General features: G+C 46.4%; 1 long non-coding RNA gene across 4 annotated transcripts in view; it reads left to right on the plus strand.

The window, feature by feature from the left end:
• The window catches only part of LOC147576626 (uncharacterized), a 46,556-nt gene that overhangs the window by 10,902 nt on the left and 16,462 nt on the right, over window positions 1–19,192 (plus strand). Inside the window, exon 1 of one of the 4 annotated variants that reach the window (XR_015240978.1) lies at window positions 18,212–19,050. The exons of 2 other annotated variants lie outside the window; for them this stretch is intronic. This is a non-coding gene — a long non-coding RNA (uncharacterized LOC147576626). Of the gene's footprint in view, window positions 1–18,211; window positions 19,051–19,192 lie in introns of those variants that run through there. One more of the 4 variants, XR_015240981.1, reaches the window with a different exon arrangement.

The raw sequence follows: 19,192 nt of genomic DNA on the forward strand, positions 1-19,192 counted from the left end.
CTGAAATATTGCTGGCTTAATCATAATGAAAGTTTATTCCTTTCTCATGTGACAGTTTGGAAGAAAAAGACAGGGTTTGCATAAGTGATCTATGGTGTGTTTCTATCTTACTATGCACTACCTTCATTGCCAAGGTCACTTTATGACCCAGGATGGTTACACTAGCTCCAGCCATCACATCTGTATTCCATCCTGCAGAAAGTAAGGAAGTATAATGAAGAGCCTAACACTTCCCTGTAAGGACACTGCTAAAAGTCATACATTCCATTTCTAGGTGAATCTCATTAGTTGAACGTGAGTCACGTGACCATGCCTTGCTGCCAAAGAGGTTGGGAAATGTGGCGTTTATTCAGCAGCCTCCTAGAACGTGGAGGGTTGTGTTAATAGAGAAGAACAGAGACTGAAAAACAACACACTATTTCTCTTGTAGGAACCACTTAAAGCTTCTTGGCTTTGTTTTTTAGGGTTTGGTTTTGTTTTGTTTTTTGCTTTTTTTTTTTTTGGTAAAGGAGTGACTGGGTCAAATCAGTAACTTAGACTGAAATGGCTCCTGGAAAGGAGAAGGGATTAGAGAAAGACTGGAGGCAGAGAAACTAGGAGGAGGTAGTTGTACAAATCCAAGCAGAGATGAGGGGGACATGAACTTAGTAGTAAGGGGATGGAAAGAAGGAGATGGATTTTGAAGCCATTTGGTGGTAAAGCAGGCGACGCCTGGTGACGTTGGCTGTAGAGTGAGGGGACGGGAGTTGAGAATTAGCTTCGGCTTCTGCCCTGGGGCCCTGGAAATAGGGCAGTCATATGCTGATTTGGAGAAATGCAGGCAAACCTCCGGTGAGCGCTGTTCTGCACACTGATTTTGACTTGAGACTCTTAAAGAGCTGGGCACCTCCCCAAAAGGAAACTTTAGGGGTCCCCAGAGCAATCGGTAGGGGATGGGCAGTTAATCCAGTTGGAATGAGTACAAGGGAGCAGAAAGCCCAGTCGGGGCGGGGGTTCACATCCCTGTCGTCTCCCTGGTACTGGAGTCACCGCCCTGTCAGTGGGCCCCCACTATCTTAGACGCTGCCAACCAATTCTCCCGAGTTCCAAGACAGAAGCGATTTCAAATTCCCTCTAATTAAAAGGAGCGTATCAGTGTGTGCCTGGAGTCCCGCTGCTGCTGGAGAGGGGAAGGGGCTTCCCAAATCCACCGCCAAGCCTCCAGGCCGACTCCAGAGGGAGGGAGGAGCTGGGACGGCTGGGGAGGGGCAGCCACGTGCCAGCTGGCTGTGCCAAGTGTAGGAGCAGCACGCCTGGGGTTCTGCCATGTGTTTGTTTATTTGGTTTGGCTGCTGTAAAACATACACACACAGGCTCACAGCCTCGGGGCCTGTGTACAGAGCCCACGTTCAGTTCTTAACTAAAATCAGGAACAGTGTGGGGGAAAAGGAAGCTCAAATAGGGAGATAACAGATAGCAGAGTTCATTCACTCACTCATTCATTCATTCATTCATTCATTCATTCAGCAAAAGGATGCCAGGTACTATGCAAGGCACTGGGGCAATGATAGAATTCAGTTCCCGAGAAACTCAGACAGTGAAGGGGAACAGAAACCAGGAAAGAGGCCATTTCAGCCCAAAGTGAGAGGCACTTGATTCAGATTACAGCCCGCGTCTGGTCTGGTCATTTCCTGGATTAAGATCTGACCCGTGCTCCCTTGTGTCTAACCAGACTTTCACAGGCCCAGCAATCCCCCCCTCCAGCCCCTCACCCCTGGTTCAAGCTCATGGAAGTCGAAGCAGCTTCCCTCCCTCGGGTCTCCCCTCTGCAAGCTCATTCCCCCTGTTTGCAAGGTTCTTCTTGTTCTCTGCCACTTCTTACTTAGACTTAAAGGTCCAGTTGAATCCTCTGGGGCGGCCATCACAGACCATGCTCTGGGTCCTCACCGCATTTCTTTATGGCTGACTCTTCTCAACTCCTACTGCCAGGGTTCACCTGTCCATTTCCCCCATGGCCTGTGAGCCACTCAAGCAGAGAAGAATCTTGTCCACATCTCTATTCTGGCAGTTAATCGATGCCTGGCACAGAAACACTCTTAATAAATGCCTGACCGAATGAATGGACATAATTTAGTGCCACTGTGGATTGCCTCAAATGTGCCACAATTAAAATGCACTTGGATGCTGGAGTCAAACCCCAACTCCATCACCTCTGACTAGCCATGTCCCTTCTCCCAGCCTCAGTTCGCTATTCTTAAACTGAAGCCAATACTGTTCCATGAGTGTGACTTACGTGAGAAAGCTTTCTTTCATGTGTGGTCACCTTTATTTCTCTAACATTTGTGGAGATTTTATTTATTACATTTATTATAATCAGTCATCTGAGGGATGGATGCCTGGGTAGCTCAGTCGGTTAAGCGTCTGACTTTGGCTCAGGTCATAATCTTGCGGTTGGTGGATTCCAGCCCCATGTCAGGCATTGTGCTGACAGCTCAGTGCCTAGATCCTGCTTCGGATTCTGTGTCTCCCTCTCGCTGTCTTTCCCCTACTCATGCTCTGCCCCTCTCTCTCTCTCTCTCTCTCTGTCTAAAATAAACAAAAATAAAAAATAAAAAAATAATAATCATTAGAAGACAGAGCTCTAATCAGTGAGGGCTTTTAAGATGGGCACTGTGGGACGCCCCTGAGAGGCATGTCTCAAGAATTTTCTCCTGAGTTCAAATTCTTGAGATGTGCCCCTCAGGGGTGTCCTAGAGTGCCCATCTCTAGGGAACACCTCTGTTCGTCCATGCATTTTCTACGGGCGAGGCTGTCCTGACCGCTCCCACTCTGGACATCTCCTCTGACCACTGCTCTTGGCAGGCAACAGTGCACAGTAGTTAAGAACATGGACTCTGGAACCAGACAGCATGGGTTCAAATCCGTCTTCCCCTTGACTGGCTCCTTCTTTCTCTCCTGATCGGAGCACTCTCCCATTTCTGGACTTGGATGGAATGCCACACCACAGGCATGGAACCTGGTTTTCTCAAAGTACTGTTTTCAGACCAGGGCGTCAGAGAATCCAACCCTGAGCCACACTTTAGAGGGTTCTACTGTGGCCCACCCAGGCCAGTCCCCTTAAAGAGAAGGATTTGAGGAACTAAGGGGATGTGTCAGCCTAGAGTCCTCACCCTCTTCTGGTAGACTATGGTATGGGCATCTGGGACTCCATAATTCTAGCTGAAATGCCCCTGAGTCTGCTTTAAGGCCTACAGTGGCCTATACTCCCTGGGGGAACCCCACCTTCAGTGTGAACACCTCTAGGTCTGAAGGGTGGCCAAGAGGTGGCTGTTTGTAGAGGTTGTAAGCAGAGAGGAGTTCCCACACATAATGTAGGAGTGGGGAGAATTGGGGGAGGTCATAGTCTAGGGGGTCAGAGGTGAGCTCTACTATACCTAAGCAGGAGTGACATAGACTTCTGAGAATTCTAAATTCTAATGTGGCCTCTCAGGTCTTTACAGAGGTGTATGTGACAAGATAGAAACACTTTACTCACCCAGTTTGTTTTCTTCATGTCGAATATTCAGATATTTAAGTGTATGGTATATGAGCTTCTCTATTAGTCAACTTGTGCTGCCTTGGCAAAATACCATGACTGGGTGGCTTAAGCAACAGAAATTTATTTTCTTGGGACACCTGGGCGGCTCAGTCGGTTGAGCATCTGACTTGGGCTCTGGTCATGTTCTCATGGTTTGTGAGCTCAAGTCCCATATCAGACTCACTGCTGTCAGCGTAGAGCCCGCTTCAGATCATCTGTCCTCTCTGTGCCCTTCCCCTGCTTGTACTCTCTCAAAAATAAATAAATATTTTTTTAAAAAGAAGTTTATTTTCTCACAGTTCTGGAGACTTAAACCCAAGAGTAAGATGTTGGCAGGACTGGTTTCTTCTGAGCAAGCCTGTCTGCTTGGCTTGCAGATGGCTGCCTTTTCACATGTGTGTGCACGTGTCCCTAGTGTCTTTTTGTGTCCAAATTTTCCCTTCTTCTAAGGACACCAGTCAGATTAGATTAGGACCCACCCTGAGGGCCTCATTTTAACTTGATCATCTCTTTAAAGGACTATCTCCAAGTATAATCACTTTCTGAGATACTGGTAGTTAGGGTTTCAACATATGAATTTTGGAGGGACATCATTTAGCCCACATCAGCCATTCTAGAGTGCTACCTGTTTGTAGAGTGACCAGTCTATCCAGGTTTGCTGGGACTTTCCTTGTTTTGACACTGATATTCCCACATCCCAGGATATCCCTCAGGACCAGGCAAACTGGGAAGACTCGGGATACTTTCTTGTCCAGAACCCTTACCTGAGTCTTTGGCAAAATATAAGGACTAGAAAGACCAGACAAACCCAACAGGTATCCAGAAGTGAACTTTGACATCCATTTACTTCCTCAATCCTCACTTCAGCCTTGTGAGGTAGGCGGGACAGGAAATAATATTACAGTTACACAGAGGGGGAAATAGGATCAGAAAGGTTCATTTTTTCCCTTGGTCCTATTTATCTTTCTCCTGGTTCTTTCATTACTGAGTACTTCCTAGGCCAAAAGCCAGGCAATCACAGTGTATGTTTCATGTCACCTGTGCCCAAGGGTCTGAGCGAGAGTTAAGTACCAGGATGTATCAGTGAGTGAGTACTGACGTATACCTACACTCATTTGAATTAAAGAAATTAAACAATCACACTTGCACTATGTGGGGAGAGGGGGGCCACACTCTGGGCCTTGTAGAGCACATTCCTCCGACTGGAAAGAAGGGTGGGTGGGAGGGAAGCAGGGAGAGATGCAGGCTGTGTTTGATGATCTGCTCTGAAAGGCAAGGAGGAAGCCATTGATTAGTGAGCTTTGTTTGATGTGCTCAAGGATCAAAGGGACAAACACCATGTGCAAAGATGAAAGTTGACCCGGAAACCCTGCGTCCCAGCCACTGGGATGCCAGGCTGCTCTGGGCCCATGGGTCACAAAGGACTCTTGAAGAAATCATGGGCAAGATTGCAAGCCCACCTGTTCCTCAACTTGAACCCTGACCCTCTTCCCACCACTGTCTTTCAGAAGGGCTTCCTCTTGCCCCTTGGGCCCTCTCTGGAGTAACAGAAGCCCAGGGCTATAAGGGGGCCCAAGGTTACCGCTGCAGGGATGGAGGTTTACTTGTGAGCAAGTAAGTAATAGTGTGCAATGGACGCTATCGTGAGGCTGAACTTGGGGAAATGAGGGTCTACCGCCAAGAAATCATTAAACCTATCTGAGGGGGGGTAGGGGATGAGGCACAGAAGATGACCCAGCTGAGGTCTCAAGGAATAAAGTGGTATTTGGGATAGGTTTTGTTTTTCTTTTGGGAGGTGGAGAGGAGAAGCAATGTAAAAAGCCAAGGAGGTGATAGACCCCAGAGTACACTGGGGACCAGCCAGTATTAACAACTAACCTGTGCCAGGACCTAGATCATCTCAGGAATCCTAAAGGCATCCGAGCAGGTAGGCCCTAGGATTATTCCATTTCATAAGGGTGGAAAATGAGGCTCACAAAGGTTGAGTAACACGCCTAAGGACAGTTGGCATCTAGCAGAGTCAAGATTTGAACCCAGGCCTGCCTACTTGAAAACGTGGCTTCTTTCCAGTAGAGGCACGGTCATATCCATGTTTAAGTGTCCCTCTGGTCCTCGTGTAGAGGGAAGAGCGGGAAGTAGGGACAGACAGATCAGATAGGATATTACTGAGTAGTGTTAGGCAGCCAGTAAAATCTCCCAGGCCACAATATGAGATGTGCAAAAAACCAAACTTTATTTTCTATGAACTTGAACCCAAATCCATTCTTGGCAGAAGCTTAATCTTAGTTCAGATATTTTTTCCTCTCTTTCTGCTGTACAAGGCTGTATTAAGTTCTGTGTGGAGAAGAGTTTCTATAGCCTGAAGCTGTGGGGTGAGGACAGGATGGGGATGGGGGGACAGTGGCGGTGGCTCTCATCTGTTCATGCTGGAATCTGCTGGGACACCCAGGCTCTTACCCGGCACAAGCCTCATTCACACAGGTCATTGTGCAGACTTTGCATCTAGACAGCAGGTGCTTTTGGTCCATAGCATTCAGACTATTCTGGAGGTTCATTGGGTCTGGAATAGGCCTTATGTCTAATTTCCTAAGCAGTTTTACCAACCATTCTGTTCCCATCAGGTGCGTCACCGAACTCTGGATGCTGCCATCTTGTCAGGCTAGAGATGGGAAGTGAGGCACAGGCCCTGCTTGCTCTCAGATCCAGCACTGAAGGGGAGAGCAATCACTTCCTCCACACCCTGGGCTCAGCTGGGCAGGTAGGACACGGGGACCCCTCTCAGAGACCAACACAGACATCCACTTGGTTCATTTGCTCTCTGACTCTCTGCCTGTTCTCCCAACTCAGTTAAACCTTATCCTTGCAAAAAGCATTCTAATTTCTTGTTTAGGCTTGGTTTTGGCTGTCCCAATAATTAACTTACTGACTTCTCTGTGCGTTTCTACTATAACTCCCTTACTTTGAGGCAATGGATGTTCAGGCTTGATGTTCTAGTTTTGTTTTGTTTGTAATTTTTTAAATGTTTACTTACTTTTGAGAGAGTGCATGCATGTGCACAGGAGCAGGGAAAGGGCAAAGAGAGAGGAGAACAGAGGATCACAAGCAGGCTCTGTGCTGACAGCAGAGAGCCTGATGTGGGGGCCAAACTCACAAACCTAACGGTAAGATCATGACCTGAGCAGAAGTCGGATGCCCAACTGACTGAGCCACCCAGGTGCCCCGTTGGCGTTCTAGTTTTAATGAGGGGAAGACTGAGGGATGTGTAGGAATGCAAATGGGATCAAAAAATGCTGAGGTTAAAATTTCCGATTATTATTCTGTTAATACGTACAAGATATTTGAGGTTCTGAATTATGACAGTGACATTGTGGAAAGCAGTGAGGGGTTGGCTTAGAGAGAATTTCAAGAGTCAGAAGCCAGATGTTTTGGTGACTGTTAGATGTGGAGGATGAGGGAGAGGGACGACTTCTGTGTCTCACTCAGTTGTTAATTCATCCCTCATGAGTCTTCTCAGAATGTTTGGAATCAGTCACCAGGAGCCAGGCCAGGCTCTGCTGGGCTACAGCATACACAGCCAAATCAAGGGTACTGGGTTACTGAGGTCTTGCCCCATATTTGGTTTCCTTTTGTTATTTACTTAGCCTCCTCACTTTTTCGGAGATGAATAGACACTAAAGCCTGCTGCAAACCAAAGTGGCTCAGCCTAGGGTTCATTGCAAGCCCAGGACCCAGAGAACCCCAGTAATAGGGGCGGGGCACAGATTGGCTCCCACCTAAGCCATTGCATGTTCAATTCTATAGTCAGGAATGGGCCTGATGAAGGCCCAGAAGAAGAAATGACGGCTCTAAGCATGGCGAGAAAGCTTTTATGGAAAAGATCCATTTTTAAAGGGGTGAGGTGGTAGAGACACTGACTTTGCTCAGAGGAATCTAGGTCCCCACATCTAGATCTCCACCAGAGTCCCAGAAGAACAAGTTCTAGGAGTAGGGGGAGGGGGGAGGGGGAGTGGCTTGCCATGGAGGCCAAGGGGGCAAATATGAGGGCACATCACAGATTATAAATACATAAATAATATGTTAAGTGGTGATAAGTGTGATGAAGAAATGTCAGTAAGAGAAGGGTGCAAAATATGGCAGGTGTGGGACAGTGACATTTAAAATGAAAGTTAGAAAAGGCACAGATAGCATTTTGGAGAGAATCAAATGAAGAGAAGGAAAAAGTCCCAGGAGTCCTTATTGAAGAGGGATCATCAAGTGCAAAGATCCTGTGGCAGCCCCAGGTTTGATGTGCTCAAGGTGCAGCAGGAAAGGCAGTGGGACTGGAAAGGAATGGACAAAAGAGGAGGAGGCAAAAGGTGAACTTGTAGAGCGGGAGGTCCAGGCCGTGGAAATCCTGAATGCACGGTAAGGACTTTGTATTTTTTATCTTTATTATTTTTTAGTAAGATGGGAAGCCGCTGGAGATTTTTGAGTAAAGAAACTATATGATTAAACTACATTTTGACAGATTACCCTCATTACTGTGTGGAGTGCAGGAGTATGGTGACCAGTCTGGAAACGGATCCAAATTGCAAATGGGAAAGGAAAGAGAGAAGGTGGCTTTTACCAGAGTGGTAGCCATGGAGGCAATGAGAGATGAAAAGTTTTGGGCTACGTTTTTAATCAATTTGCTGATATCTGGGTATGTGAGGGAAAGAGGAATACACAGGAACATCAGAGTACTGACGAAAGATGCTGCTATAGATCAAGTTCACTGGAAGATTCTGTGTCTCTGAGATTAGGGCACAGGGCGACATTTATTGGGGAGGGCTTTCAGGAGCAATGCCTGTGAGTGAGGGAAGGATGTTGGAGAGGGGAAGATGTTGCACCGTGATGCAGTTGCAACAGAGGCCTCAGCGGATCCCATGGAAAGTTCTGGAACTGAGATAACCCTTTATTGTCTCATTTGGGGCAAAGGAGCTAGACATGTACACCCTATGCCAATCCATTAAGAGCAGGGAGTCCCTTCCAAGATGTAATTGGATGCAGGCTGTCCCCAGGGAGGTGGCTTCCTTCTGCTGAAGGCAATTCCTGGAGACAGATTCTGCTGTGAGCCATCAGCAGCCAATATTCCAGGCAGCTGGGGAAGGGTGCCTGAGGGGAGACATGGGGAGGAACTGCACTGTCCCTATAGGTGCCCACTCCTGGTCTGGTGTGGGGAGGCTCAGGGGGATTTCTGGGAGGAGCTGATACATGGGCTGGTGCTAAAGGACCCCATGCTACTTTTCTTAGTCATGTGATTGTGACCATGAAAGAGAGGGTATTTGAACAAATCCCAGGCTTGGGCACCAAAACTGTTCTATTTACTCATTTATGAAATCTTTAACTAAATTCAAATCTGCTATCAGTTGCCTTTTAAACTAAAGTGTTTTTAGCTTCCAAAATTATAATAAATCTCTCTGATTCACATCTAGGCATATATATGTAGATAATTTATTAATTCAGAACACATATCTATTTGTTGAGGCAAAATTGATATTTCAACTGGTTCAAATTTCTGGCAACCAAGTATTCCTCATTGAACAGAAGTCTAACGTGCTGATATTTTTTTTTTTCAAAATTTTTTTTTCAATGTTTATTTATTTTTGGGACAGAGAGAGACAGAGCATGAACAGGGGAGGGGCAGAGAGAGAGGGAGACACAGAATCGGAAACAGGCTCCAGGCTCCAAGCCATCAGCCCAGAGCCTGACGCGGGGCTCGAACTCACGGACCGCGAGATCGTGACCTGGCTGAAGTCGGACGCTTAACCGACTGCGCCACCCAGGCGCCCCATAACGTGCTGATATTTTTAATAGCTCTTAGGGGCAGGGATGGCTTTCCAACAGCTGACATAAATCCTGTTTGCTACAATTTTGGACATTTCCTCTAGATTTTTCTACAGAGGAGTTGGAGAATGGCTGGCATCAGGATCTGTGTAATAAGCTATTTCTGCACTTAAAGCCTACTTATGAGGATGATTCTCACCTTTCTGGGAGTAAGACATCGGATTCAGGCCCTGGAAGCTGGCAGAATATATTATAAAGAGCGTGTGCTCCTGTATGAGTGAGCGTGCATATATGTGTGCTTATGTGCTTGCATTGTTAGGTATGTGTATGGCTCTGTGTGTGTGTGTGTGTGTGTGTGTGTGTGCACATGTGAGTGTGTTTGCAGGCAAGTATGATGAGTGGAAGGGAGCATGTTGTATGAGTATTTTTGCTTGTTTAGGTGTGTGTGTGAATCTGCATGTGGGGAGGTGTGTTTATAACACACGCACGTCCAGGTGGGTGATTCAGGTGTGTGTATATATTTAGGTGTGTGTATGTGTGTTTGCATGTATGTATATATGAATGAGAGTGGACACGTGTGGGCATGTCAACAGTTCTCTTGGCTGCATGAGGTAATCCGATTCACGGTTCCACGGCAGGAATAGAAATGCCAAGGTCAGATTTCTCGCCTGCAGCAACTTTCCTCTAGTGATCCTGCTCCAGACATTTTCCTTAGGGGCCTCTCCAGTTCTTCCCTCTCTTCCCACCAGGGGTCGATGCCCAAAGGGGCCTCAGGCAGCTTCCTGGCCTTTGGAGCTGCCTCTCTGATGTCTGCCCCAGGAGCCTTGGCTGTGGCAGTCCTGTCATGTTGGACCCTCTGCTGTCACTGCCAAAGTGACAATTGATGATCAGGACTGGAGCTGTCCAGAAACCCAACTTCTGCAGGGCCCTTTGATCTGCCCAGCCTTGGAGTGGAGCAGGGCCTGGCACAGGCGCCTTTGATGGGGCCTGGCCAATGAGGGGGCTGCAGGCTGGCCCAGCCTGTCCCCACAGCCTTTGATGCCCGCCCCACCCTGGAAGGGTCAGGCTGCAGAAGCAGGCAGGTTGGAGTCAGAGCCAGCCAAGCTACTCCCTATACTCTGGCTTCTGTGGAAAGTCACCGTCTGGGCACTTGGCCTGGTGATGCTCGAACCTCAGGATGCAGAAGCCAATTCTTAGAAACATTGCTCTTTCAACCACCCATTTATGGATTCAGCTAGTATTTATGGAGCACTTACAGAGTCGGCAGGGCAAAGTCATTACATGTACAGTTCTTCAAGCCAGAAAGCTTCAATTAAACTTGGCTAATTATTAGTTGTCCCGACTTGGGCGAGTTAAGTGAGTTGCATGTTCCCCTCTGTATCTCCATTTTCTCCTTTCTTATGGGGTTGTTGTAAGGACCACAGTGGGTAGTGCACGTAAGGTGCCTGACACCTATTAAGCCCTGACGTGTTGGCTGTTATCACTGCAAGGAGGCTGCATGGTTGAGTGGTGAAGATGCATCAGCTCTGGAGCTGTGTGATCTGGGTTCAAATCCCATGGCCCCATTCCATTCTAGTTAACTTACCTCGTAGGATTATTATGGAGATTAAATTGGTACAAGGGCCCGCCTGCACAGGGCCATGAAAGTCTTTGCTACCTGTGCAATAAATCTTCCATCTTCAATATTTTTGCCCCATCCCCACCCCTGAGAGATCATGTCCAGTCCTGTAGTTTTAACTGTACTCCCTGACTTCCAGGTCCCAAATTCTATCATCCACCCTCTGTTTAAATTCTTTTGGTGGATTCCATTATCCCGAGACTAGTCTAAACCACTTGACATGGCATTCCAGGCTCCCTCCCACCTGTCCTCTGCTTATCTCCTCAGTATCCTAACTCCTCTTCCCGCCTCCCATGTGCCCACCCTCCAGACATACTGGGCTGATTACAGGCCATGGAAATGTAGGTTCTCCTGCACCTTTATGTGTTTGACGCTGTTGTCCTTTTGCCTGGAATACCATCTTCTGCACTGATGGCCTGTGAAAACCTTCTATTTCTTCAAGACTTAAATCTCAGACCCTTCCTATAAAAAGCTTTTAATCACTCACCACATAGTTCAGTTAGCCATTACTTCTTTCATGCTCCTCTCTAGACCTGGGACACGCGTTTGTTCCTATGATATGGTAGGGTACCTACTGGTCCACTCCCCTCATAGACTGTGCAGTCTTTGAGTGAGATTCTGAGCTATTCGCTCTGGATAACCAGCTCCGAAAACAGCACATGAACACATGAGCACATGAACACTTGCCCAATGGCTTAATTCAATCCCTCTGTCCTACGTGTCAGGTCCACTGGCCTCCTGGGCATCTTCCCCTTAGAGTTGCTTGGTCCTCAAGCCATGATACTCTATGCCACGCTCCCTCAAGTTGCTGTTCCTTTCTTTTAATCTTTATTTATTTATTATTTTAAGAGAGACAGAATGAGTTGGGGGGGGGGCAGAGAAAGAGAGAGTGGTGGGGGAGAGAGAGAATCCCAAGCAGGCTCTGCACTATCAGCACAGAGCCCAACGTGGGGCTCAAACTTATGAACCACAAGATCATGACCTGAGCCAAAATCAAGAGTCAGACACTTAGCCAGCTGAGACACCCAAGCACCCCAAGTTGCTCTTCGTTAATTAAGTAAGTGCCACCATCCATCTGCCCAATCATCCAATATGGAATCTGGAGGGTCATCCTTGAAGCCCTTGCTCATAGTCACTATATATACATCCCAAACCATCATGAGGACTTACTGAGTTGACCCCTTAAATGTTTCTCCTGTTTGTCCCCTCCACTCTTTTTGTATCTCCACTTCCATTCTGTGGATGATGCACAGGTAAATCTTACCACATTCCTCCAGAACTTAAAATTTTTTGCATAATTTCCAAGATCGCATCCAGACTCCTTGGAATCACTCAGAGGGACCTGCGTGATCTGATTCTGACCTCACTCCTCTCTCACCTATCCTCATTTGTACCCAATCCTCTTGCCATGGCTGACCACTCATCCTTCCAGAATGTGCCAGCCTATAGCTACCACTCTCTCACTGGACAGTTGTTCCCTGGACTGCTTGGAACACCTTTCCCCCACTTCCTCCCTAAAACATGCCTCCTATCCTCTGAACTCAGCACAAATGCCACTTTGTGATACCTTTCTAGACCATTCTGCTACCCCTCCCGCCCCCCACCATCTCTTGCTGCCACCATGTAGAGTCAGTTGTTCCTTCCTGGGGGCTCTCATAGCACTTAAGAATGACCTGGCCATGATGGATTGTACCTAGTCATTTCTTTAAATGTATTTATACCCCTATTTAGACTATGAGCCCTTTGAGGACAATTGTGTAAACTTAAGTTAATAATTCTCTCTGAGATTCAGGTTCTTCATCTATAAAATGAGGATAGCCATAGCCTTATCTTCTTCACAGAGTATTGTAAGGGTGAAATGACACAATGTGTAAAAAGGGTCTGGCTCATAAGAGGCATTTGGTAAAGAAGACTATCTTTATGAATCTTGCTGGTAAGAGTGATGCCTGATGGGATAGGCTTCCAGAGATGTGAGCCCAGAGATCTCGCGATCACCCCAGTGGAGTTCTGACCAGCTTTAAGTTGCTTTCAAGGAGACTTAATAAAATGGCTCCATCAGTTTCTCCACCTCCCTGCAACTGAGTAACTTTGCTTTGTTATCTTGCCTCTTTATAGCTTCATTTCCTCATTTGAAATATGAAGATAAAATAGGAATGTACTTATTTCATAAGGTTGTGAGAATTTAATGATACAATGTGTGTAGATATTTGTATTAGCTATTGTTGTTATTTATGAGTAAACACCATGGAGTAGCTGGATCTATGTTTGGGAGACACTTCTTAAATGAGTAATTACGACCTTAATGGAGCTACTTCAAGATAAAGTTCTTTGAGGAGATAGAACTTGGAGATTCAAATCCAGTGACATCAATGACTGCAAATAGCTACAAGGTTAGTTACAGAATCCCAGCCCAGAATGGTGACTCCTACCCTACTTGCAGGCTTGGAAACACAAGGATCAGCTCAAACCTACAGAAGACTAGGGAGACTTTTGTAGTAATGCCAAAAATGGTGCTATGATCCCCCCATGATGAGCAGAAGACTCTGAGGGAATTAGTGCTTTGCTCAGAAGCTCTTGCTGACTGCCAGTCTTGCCTCACCCTCACCCCACCCTGCCAGCACAGTGGTTAAGTGCTGGGCACAGGAGCCAGTCTGCCTCAGGCACTTTAACAGCTTTGCCACTTACTAGCTGTACTTGGGGCAAGTTACTGAGCTTGTTTCTACCTGTCTTCTTGCCTGTAAAGTAGAGATAGTATCGGTACCAATCTCATTAGATTGTTGTGAGGATTACTTTGGATAATGCGAATAAAGATCAGGATTTGGCATATCGTAAGTGTTCAATAAATGTTAATTAGCTCTTTTGATTAGTTGCCTGCAGGCTACCCCACCTGCTTTCTCCTGGAACCAATAAAAATCCAGTTGGTTTGTATATCAAGATACCTCTCCCCTTCTTGCTAAGTGGCAAGAGCGTGTCCTGAATGGTCTGTCAATGCCGGCACATGCCAGGTCACTTCTCACAGAAGAACAAAGCCCAGACTCCCCTTTCTGACACCCAAGTGTCCCCAACACAATCTCTAGTGGCTTTCATCCTACATGCCTAACACCCCATCACATTTGGGCTCTTCCAAGTGACCCACCCAGCCCTGCCTTTCCCTCTTCCTGGGCCTTCGCTCACCCTGTTCCACCAACCTGGCAAGATCTTCCTCACCCCACTCTGCCCTTCTCAAATGCCACCTCTTCTGTGAAGCCCCTTTTGATTTATCCAATGAGATGGAACCGCTCTCTCCTTTGTCTCTTCCCACTTTACTTTTAAATGTTTATCTCAACCCTACTTGCTACTCTAGTCACCCAACACTTACTGAGCTGCAAGCTGCCTCGGGGATAAGGTTTTATCTTATTCATTGCTATATCCCTGGCAGAGATCCTAGCACGTAGGTTTTAACACATGGCATTTCCCCCTTTATCATATAGCCATTAAGGAGAATTTATGAGCTCCCAAACTTCCATGCTTTGAGAAAGATCAAGTTGTAGGAGACGGAAACAACCACCTAGCTGATGGTGGGTGGGACTTAGATGTTTGGTTTCTTCCCAAGCAGAGCAAAGATGGGGACTTAGTTTCAAGAGTTGTAAGGAGATGGTTCTGGTAAACAAGGATTGGGGAAAAAGTCAATAGAATATGTTATTGAGGTTGCCTCTTTGGGCATTAGGGGCCATATTCCACCGGAAGCTCTTTTTTTTTTTTAATGTTTATTTCTTTTTGAAAGGTGGGGGGAGGGGAAGAGAGAGATAGAGGGAGACACAGAATCTGAAGCAGGCTTCAAGCTCCAAGCTCTCAGCACAGAGACTGACACGGAGCTCGAACTCATGGACCATGAGATCATGACCTGAACCGAAGTCAGACACTTAACTGACTGAGCCACCCAGGTGACCCTCCACTGGAAGCTTCTGAATAGCATCCAGAACACCTCTCAGGATGATTCATCTGAAGGACAGGTGGCTGGGGAATTTACCTTCTGGCTCACATGTACCCTCAGTTAGGGTCTGCTCCCGTGAGGTCATGAGCTCCTCTGCACTTCCAGGCTCTGCATATGTAAAGGCCAAGAGGCTTCTCGTGTAGCTGGCAAGGGCCCTGGGGCAGAAAGTGAAAAGATGCACAGCACATGGTTGAGGAGGGACCTGGGTGGTTTGAGGAGAGTCTGAGTTTGCGCTAAGTGTCCACTGAAGCTGTGACTCAAGTCTGAGGTGGTCTCAGAGAGTGTGATGTGGGGCACGGTCTTGGGTGGAGATTTCTGGAAACAGAGTGGAGGCGGCAATGGGAAGTATTCGGGACAACAATAACTCTAGAAGAGTAAGGGAGGTGGGATTAGGCAGAAGCAGAAGTGAATGCTAATCACTAAAGCACCAGGGTCTTCTGCCAGTGCCAGAAGGGTCTCTGAAGCTAGGATGGCCCTTCAGAAATGTTTTGAATCAAGTCAGGGCACCTTGTCCTTGTTAGTGTCACATCAATCAGTTATTGAATGTGTGCTGCTCCAGAGAGAAGGCATAAACTGGGTTTCCCTCCAGTAGATGGCAACTCCAAGGGAGGGTCCCTGCAGAAGCCAATGGCAGGCAATGCTCTTAGCAGTTTGGGAAGGAGAACTTTGACCTTGGAGCAGGCATCCAGGTGGTGCCCCCCGCATCCACTATAAGCACCAAATGCATCTCCAGAGTCTACCCTTGGCACAGCTCAGATCAACTTCTGGCTCCCATTACCTCCTCTGTCAACTGAGCCTTTAAAGTGTTTTTTAGCTTCCCACTCTGAAAACGCTTAATGTAGGAGGCTTGCCTAAATAAACTCCAGTCACCACCGGCATTTTTAATTGACTTTTGCCATCTCCCTCCTCTCCCACCTGTTCTAGATTCCCGTCTCCTGTGATAAGCATTGCAGCTACTCAGGGCTACATGTCCTTTGCAGTGATGTAGACTTTCCTCTTGAGGGCTGTGGAGCTTCGGTAGCCTTGCTCACTGGATGTGCACTTGTTCATTTGCCATTTCCCCTGGGTACAGAAAACTGAAAGACACTCTTTGAATCCTCTGGTTTCTAGCCACATTCCTCCACATTCTTCATCGCTCCCATTTTGTAGCAGCAATACTTGTCCCTCCAAAGAACTCCTTTCTTTTTTTTTTAACACTTTTTTTAAGTCTACTTATTTATTTTGAGAGAGGGAGAGGGAGAGAGAGAGAGAGACAGAGAGAGAGAGAGAGAGCACAAGCAGGGGAAGGGAAGAGAGAAGGAAAGACAGAAGCCCAAGCAGGTTTTACATCATCAGCACAGAGCCTGATGGGAGTCTTGAACTCATGAACTGTGAGATCGTGCCCTGAACTGAGATCAAGAGTCACACTTAACTGACTGAGCCACCCAGGTGCCCCAAGAACTCCTTTCTTTACTGGCTGATCCACAAGCATGAGGAGCCCGAAGTGACAAGGTACAGGCATATCTTCAGTGGCACCCTTATTGTGCTCCCTGTTGGAAATGCTCTTTCCCTTGGAACCAGATCCTCTGACCCAGAAGAACCTAAAGTGTGGAGACAGGAAGCACAAATTCTGCAGGTTGGTCACTGGAAGTAAGAGGATTCAATTCTACTTTTGCCTCCTGGACCCTTACTTTGTGGCCCTTGGAGACCACAGCAGGCTCAATAATGGCCTGCAATGATATCAAGTCCCAATTTCTGGAACCTATAAATGCTACCTGATAAGGAAAAAGAATATTGACAGATGTAATTAAGTTAAGGATCTTAGCCAGCTGGGCCCTAAGTGCCATCACATGTGTTCTTATAAGAGAAAGGTAGAGGGGAAGAGTTACAGACAGAAGAGAGAGGCAGAGACTGGAAGATGGGGACACAAGCCAAGGACTGCTGGAGGCCACAAGAAGTTTGGAGAGGCAAGAAATAATGTACCCTAGAGTTTCTGTAGGAAGCACAACTCTGCCAACACGTTGATTTGGGCCCATTGATATTGATATCAGACTTCTGGCCTCTAGATCTGTGAGAGAATTAAAATCTGTTATTTTAAGTCATCAACTTTATTGGCAATTTGTTACAGCAGCCACAGGAAATAAATACAGGGACATGGTGCTATACGATGTTCTGGTTTATTCTTTTTTTCATGTTTATTTATTTATTTTGAGGGAAAGAGAGAAAGAGAGCACGTGCATGAGCAGGGGAGGGGTGGAAAGAGGAGAGTGAGAATCCTGAGCAGGTTCCACCCTTAGCATGCAGCCAGAGGTGAGGCTCGATCCCACGATCATGAGATCATGACCTGAGCCAAAATCAAGAGTTGGAAGCTTAACCAACTGAACCACCCAGGCGCCCCTGGTTTATTCTTATACCACATACTGGAAACAAATAGCTTAACCTCTCAGGGTTTCTCCCCAAAGTGGTACCTAGCTCGGTTTTGATGTACCATTCTATTGTTCCAATAGACATGCATTCTCTGATTCATCAACATTACTTGTCAGGAAATAGATCTTTATAGTAGTTTTGACGATAGCACTTCTGAGCTCAGCAGATCGCAAGTTATGAGAGTCAGTGTGAGTTTACATGAGAGCCTCTTCCCCTGGGTGCAGAAGGCCCTCACTAGGCTACCGGTAGACAAAGGGCAAATGAGACATTAAGTCAGAATCGATCTCCTACTTCCTTCCCTTTCTCTGCAGAATGCTCAGATCAAGCAGATTTCTGATTTTTAGCTATAAAAACATGCCTGATAGTAGCAGCTTTAGTTATAGAAGTTTATGCTTTGCATATGTTCTATTTTCTACCCAGGTGTCTTGCTGAATTTAGGAAGTATAAACATCTGAACCTCAGCAGGACCTTTTGTTTTCCCCTCTTCTTTCCTTCTTTTTCCCCCTTCAATGTGGAAGGATCATTATAGCTTAAATCTTCCTCTGCAAAGCAAAATAAGTCCATTTATTCTCCTAGCCGACAAGAGCCTGGGTCTGCCTTCCTTTCTGTAGCTCTGAGTGCATGTTCTCCTTGGCAAGGAGAGAAAGAAAGGCTATTGAGTACTTTTTTCCCCGTCTGTTTGATAAAAAAGCATGTTTGTTTTTGTTCATAGATTTAAAGCCCAAAATGGGCCAGTACTGTAAATAAAACATGCGCTCTCATTTGAAAAATTTATTACAAGGAATTTTGTTTATGATTTCATCTTCTCCAGTAATAATTAATTGGAGGTCTTCTGTGGTCCCCACAGACCAACAATCATTCAGACTGTATGAAAGGATCATCCAACACAGCCTCTCTCCTGTCTCTCATCCATAGCCAGAGGAGCAGTGTCTGGGTGTGCTACAACGTTAGCCTGCTTTGGAGAAGTTCAGTTTATGATGTGACTGGCCTGTTCCAGTGTTTGGGGCCTATTTACAAGTCTGTCTGTGACACTGAAGTCAGAGCACCTTTTCAAGGATGCCTCAGATAAGGAAACTCTTCCTTTACACTATCCCCGTAGTTTAGAACCACACCCCATTTTACTTCTCGAGTGCTCAGAATGAAATTACTCAACTGTTTGGTTTAACAAAGGAAACACACACGTATACCCCTATCCACACAATCATATAAATGATAATACCTGAAAATTGGTGAGTATATTCTCTGTACTGGACACTCTGCTAAGAGCTTTTTACATGAATGATCTCAGTTTCATAAAACAACTGTTTCAGTCAGGACAGGCTAGGTTATGACATGGTAACAAACAACCCCAAGATTTCCGTGGTTTACGATGACAAAGCTTGTTTCTCTCTCTTGCTACATGTCCATTTATGTTTGTGGGAACCCTGTTCCACGTCACCCTCACTCTGGGTCCCAGAAGCTAAGCAGCCCATGTCTGGAACATTGGCAGAGGACAGAAAAGTTCCAGAAGATCTTACATCAGCAATTAAGTGACACTTATCACTTCTGCTCACGACTTGTTGGCTAGGACTAATCTCATGACCCTTCCCATTAGGGAGTGAGGAGGTACAATCTGACTCTATGTCCCACAAGTCGCGATGTGGCAACTGGAAATGTTTACTGAAAATGGTAACCACACAACAACTTTGTAAGGTAGGTACTCAAAGTTTTTTTTTTTTCCATTTGATAGATTTGCTGATTACAGATTAGGAAACTGAGGAATAGGGAGGATTTGTAATTTATTCTAGCTCTTGCATCTAATAACTGGGGGAGCCAAGATTCAGACTCAGGCAAT

This window comes from Puma concolor, chromosome D1 (assembly GCF_028749965.1).
Source record: "Puma concolor isolate L17-30 chromosome D1, mPumCon1.1.hap2, whole genome shotgun sequence".
Lineage (NCBI taxonomy): Eukaryota > Metazoa > Chordata > Mammalia > Carnivora > Felidae > Puma > Puma concolor.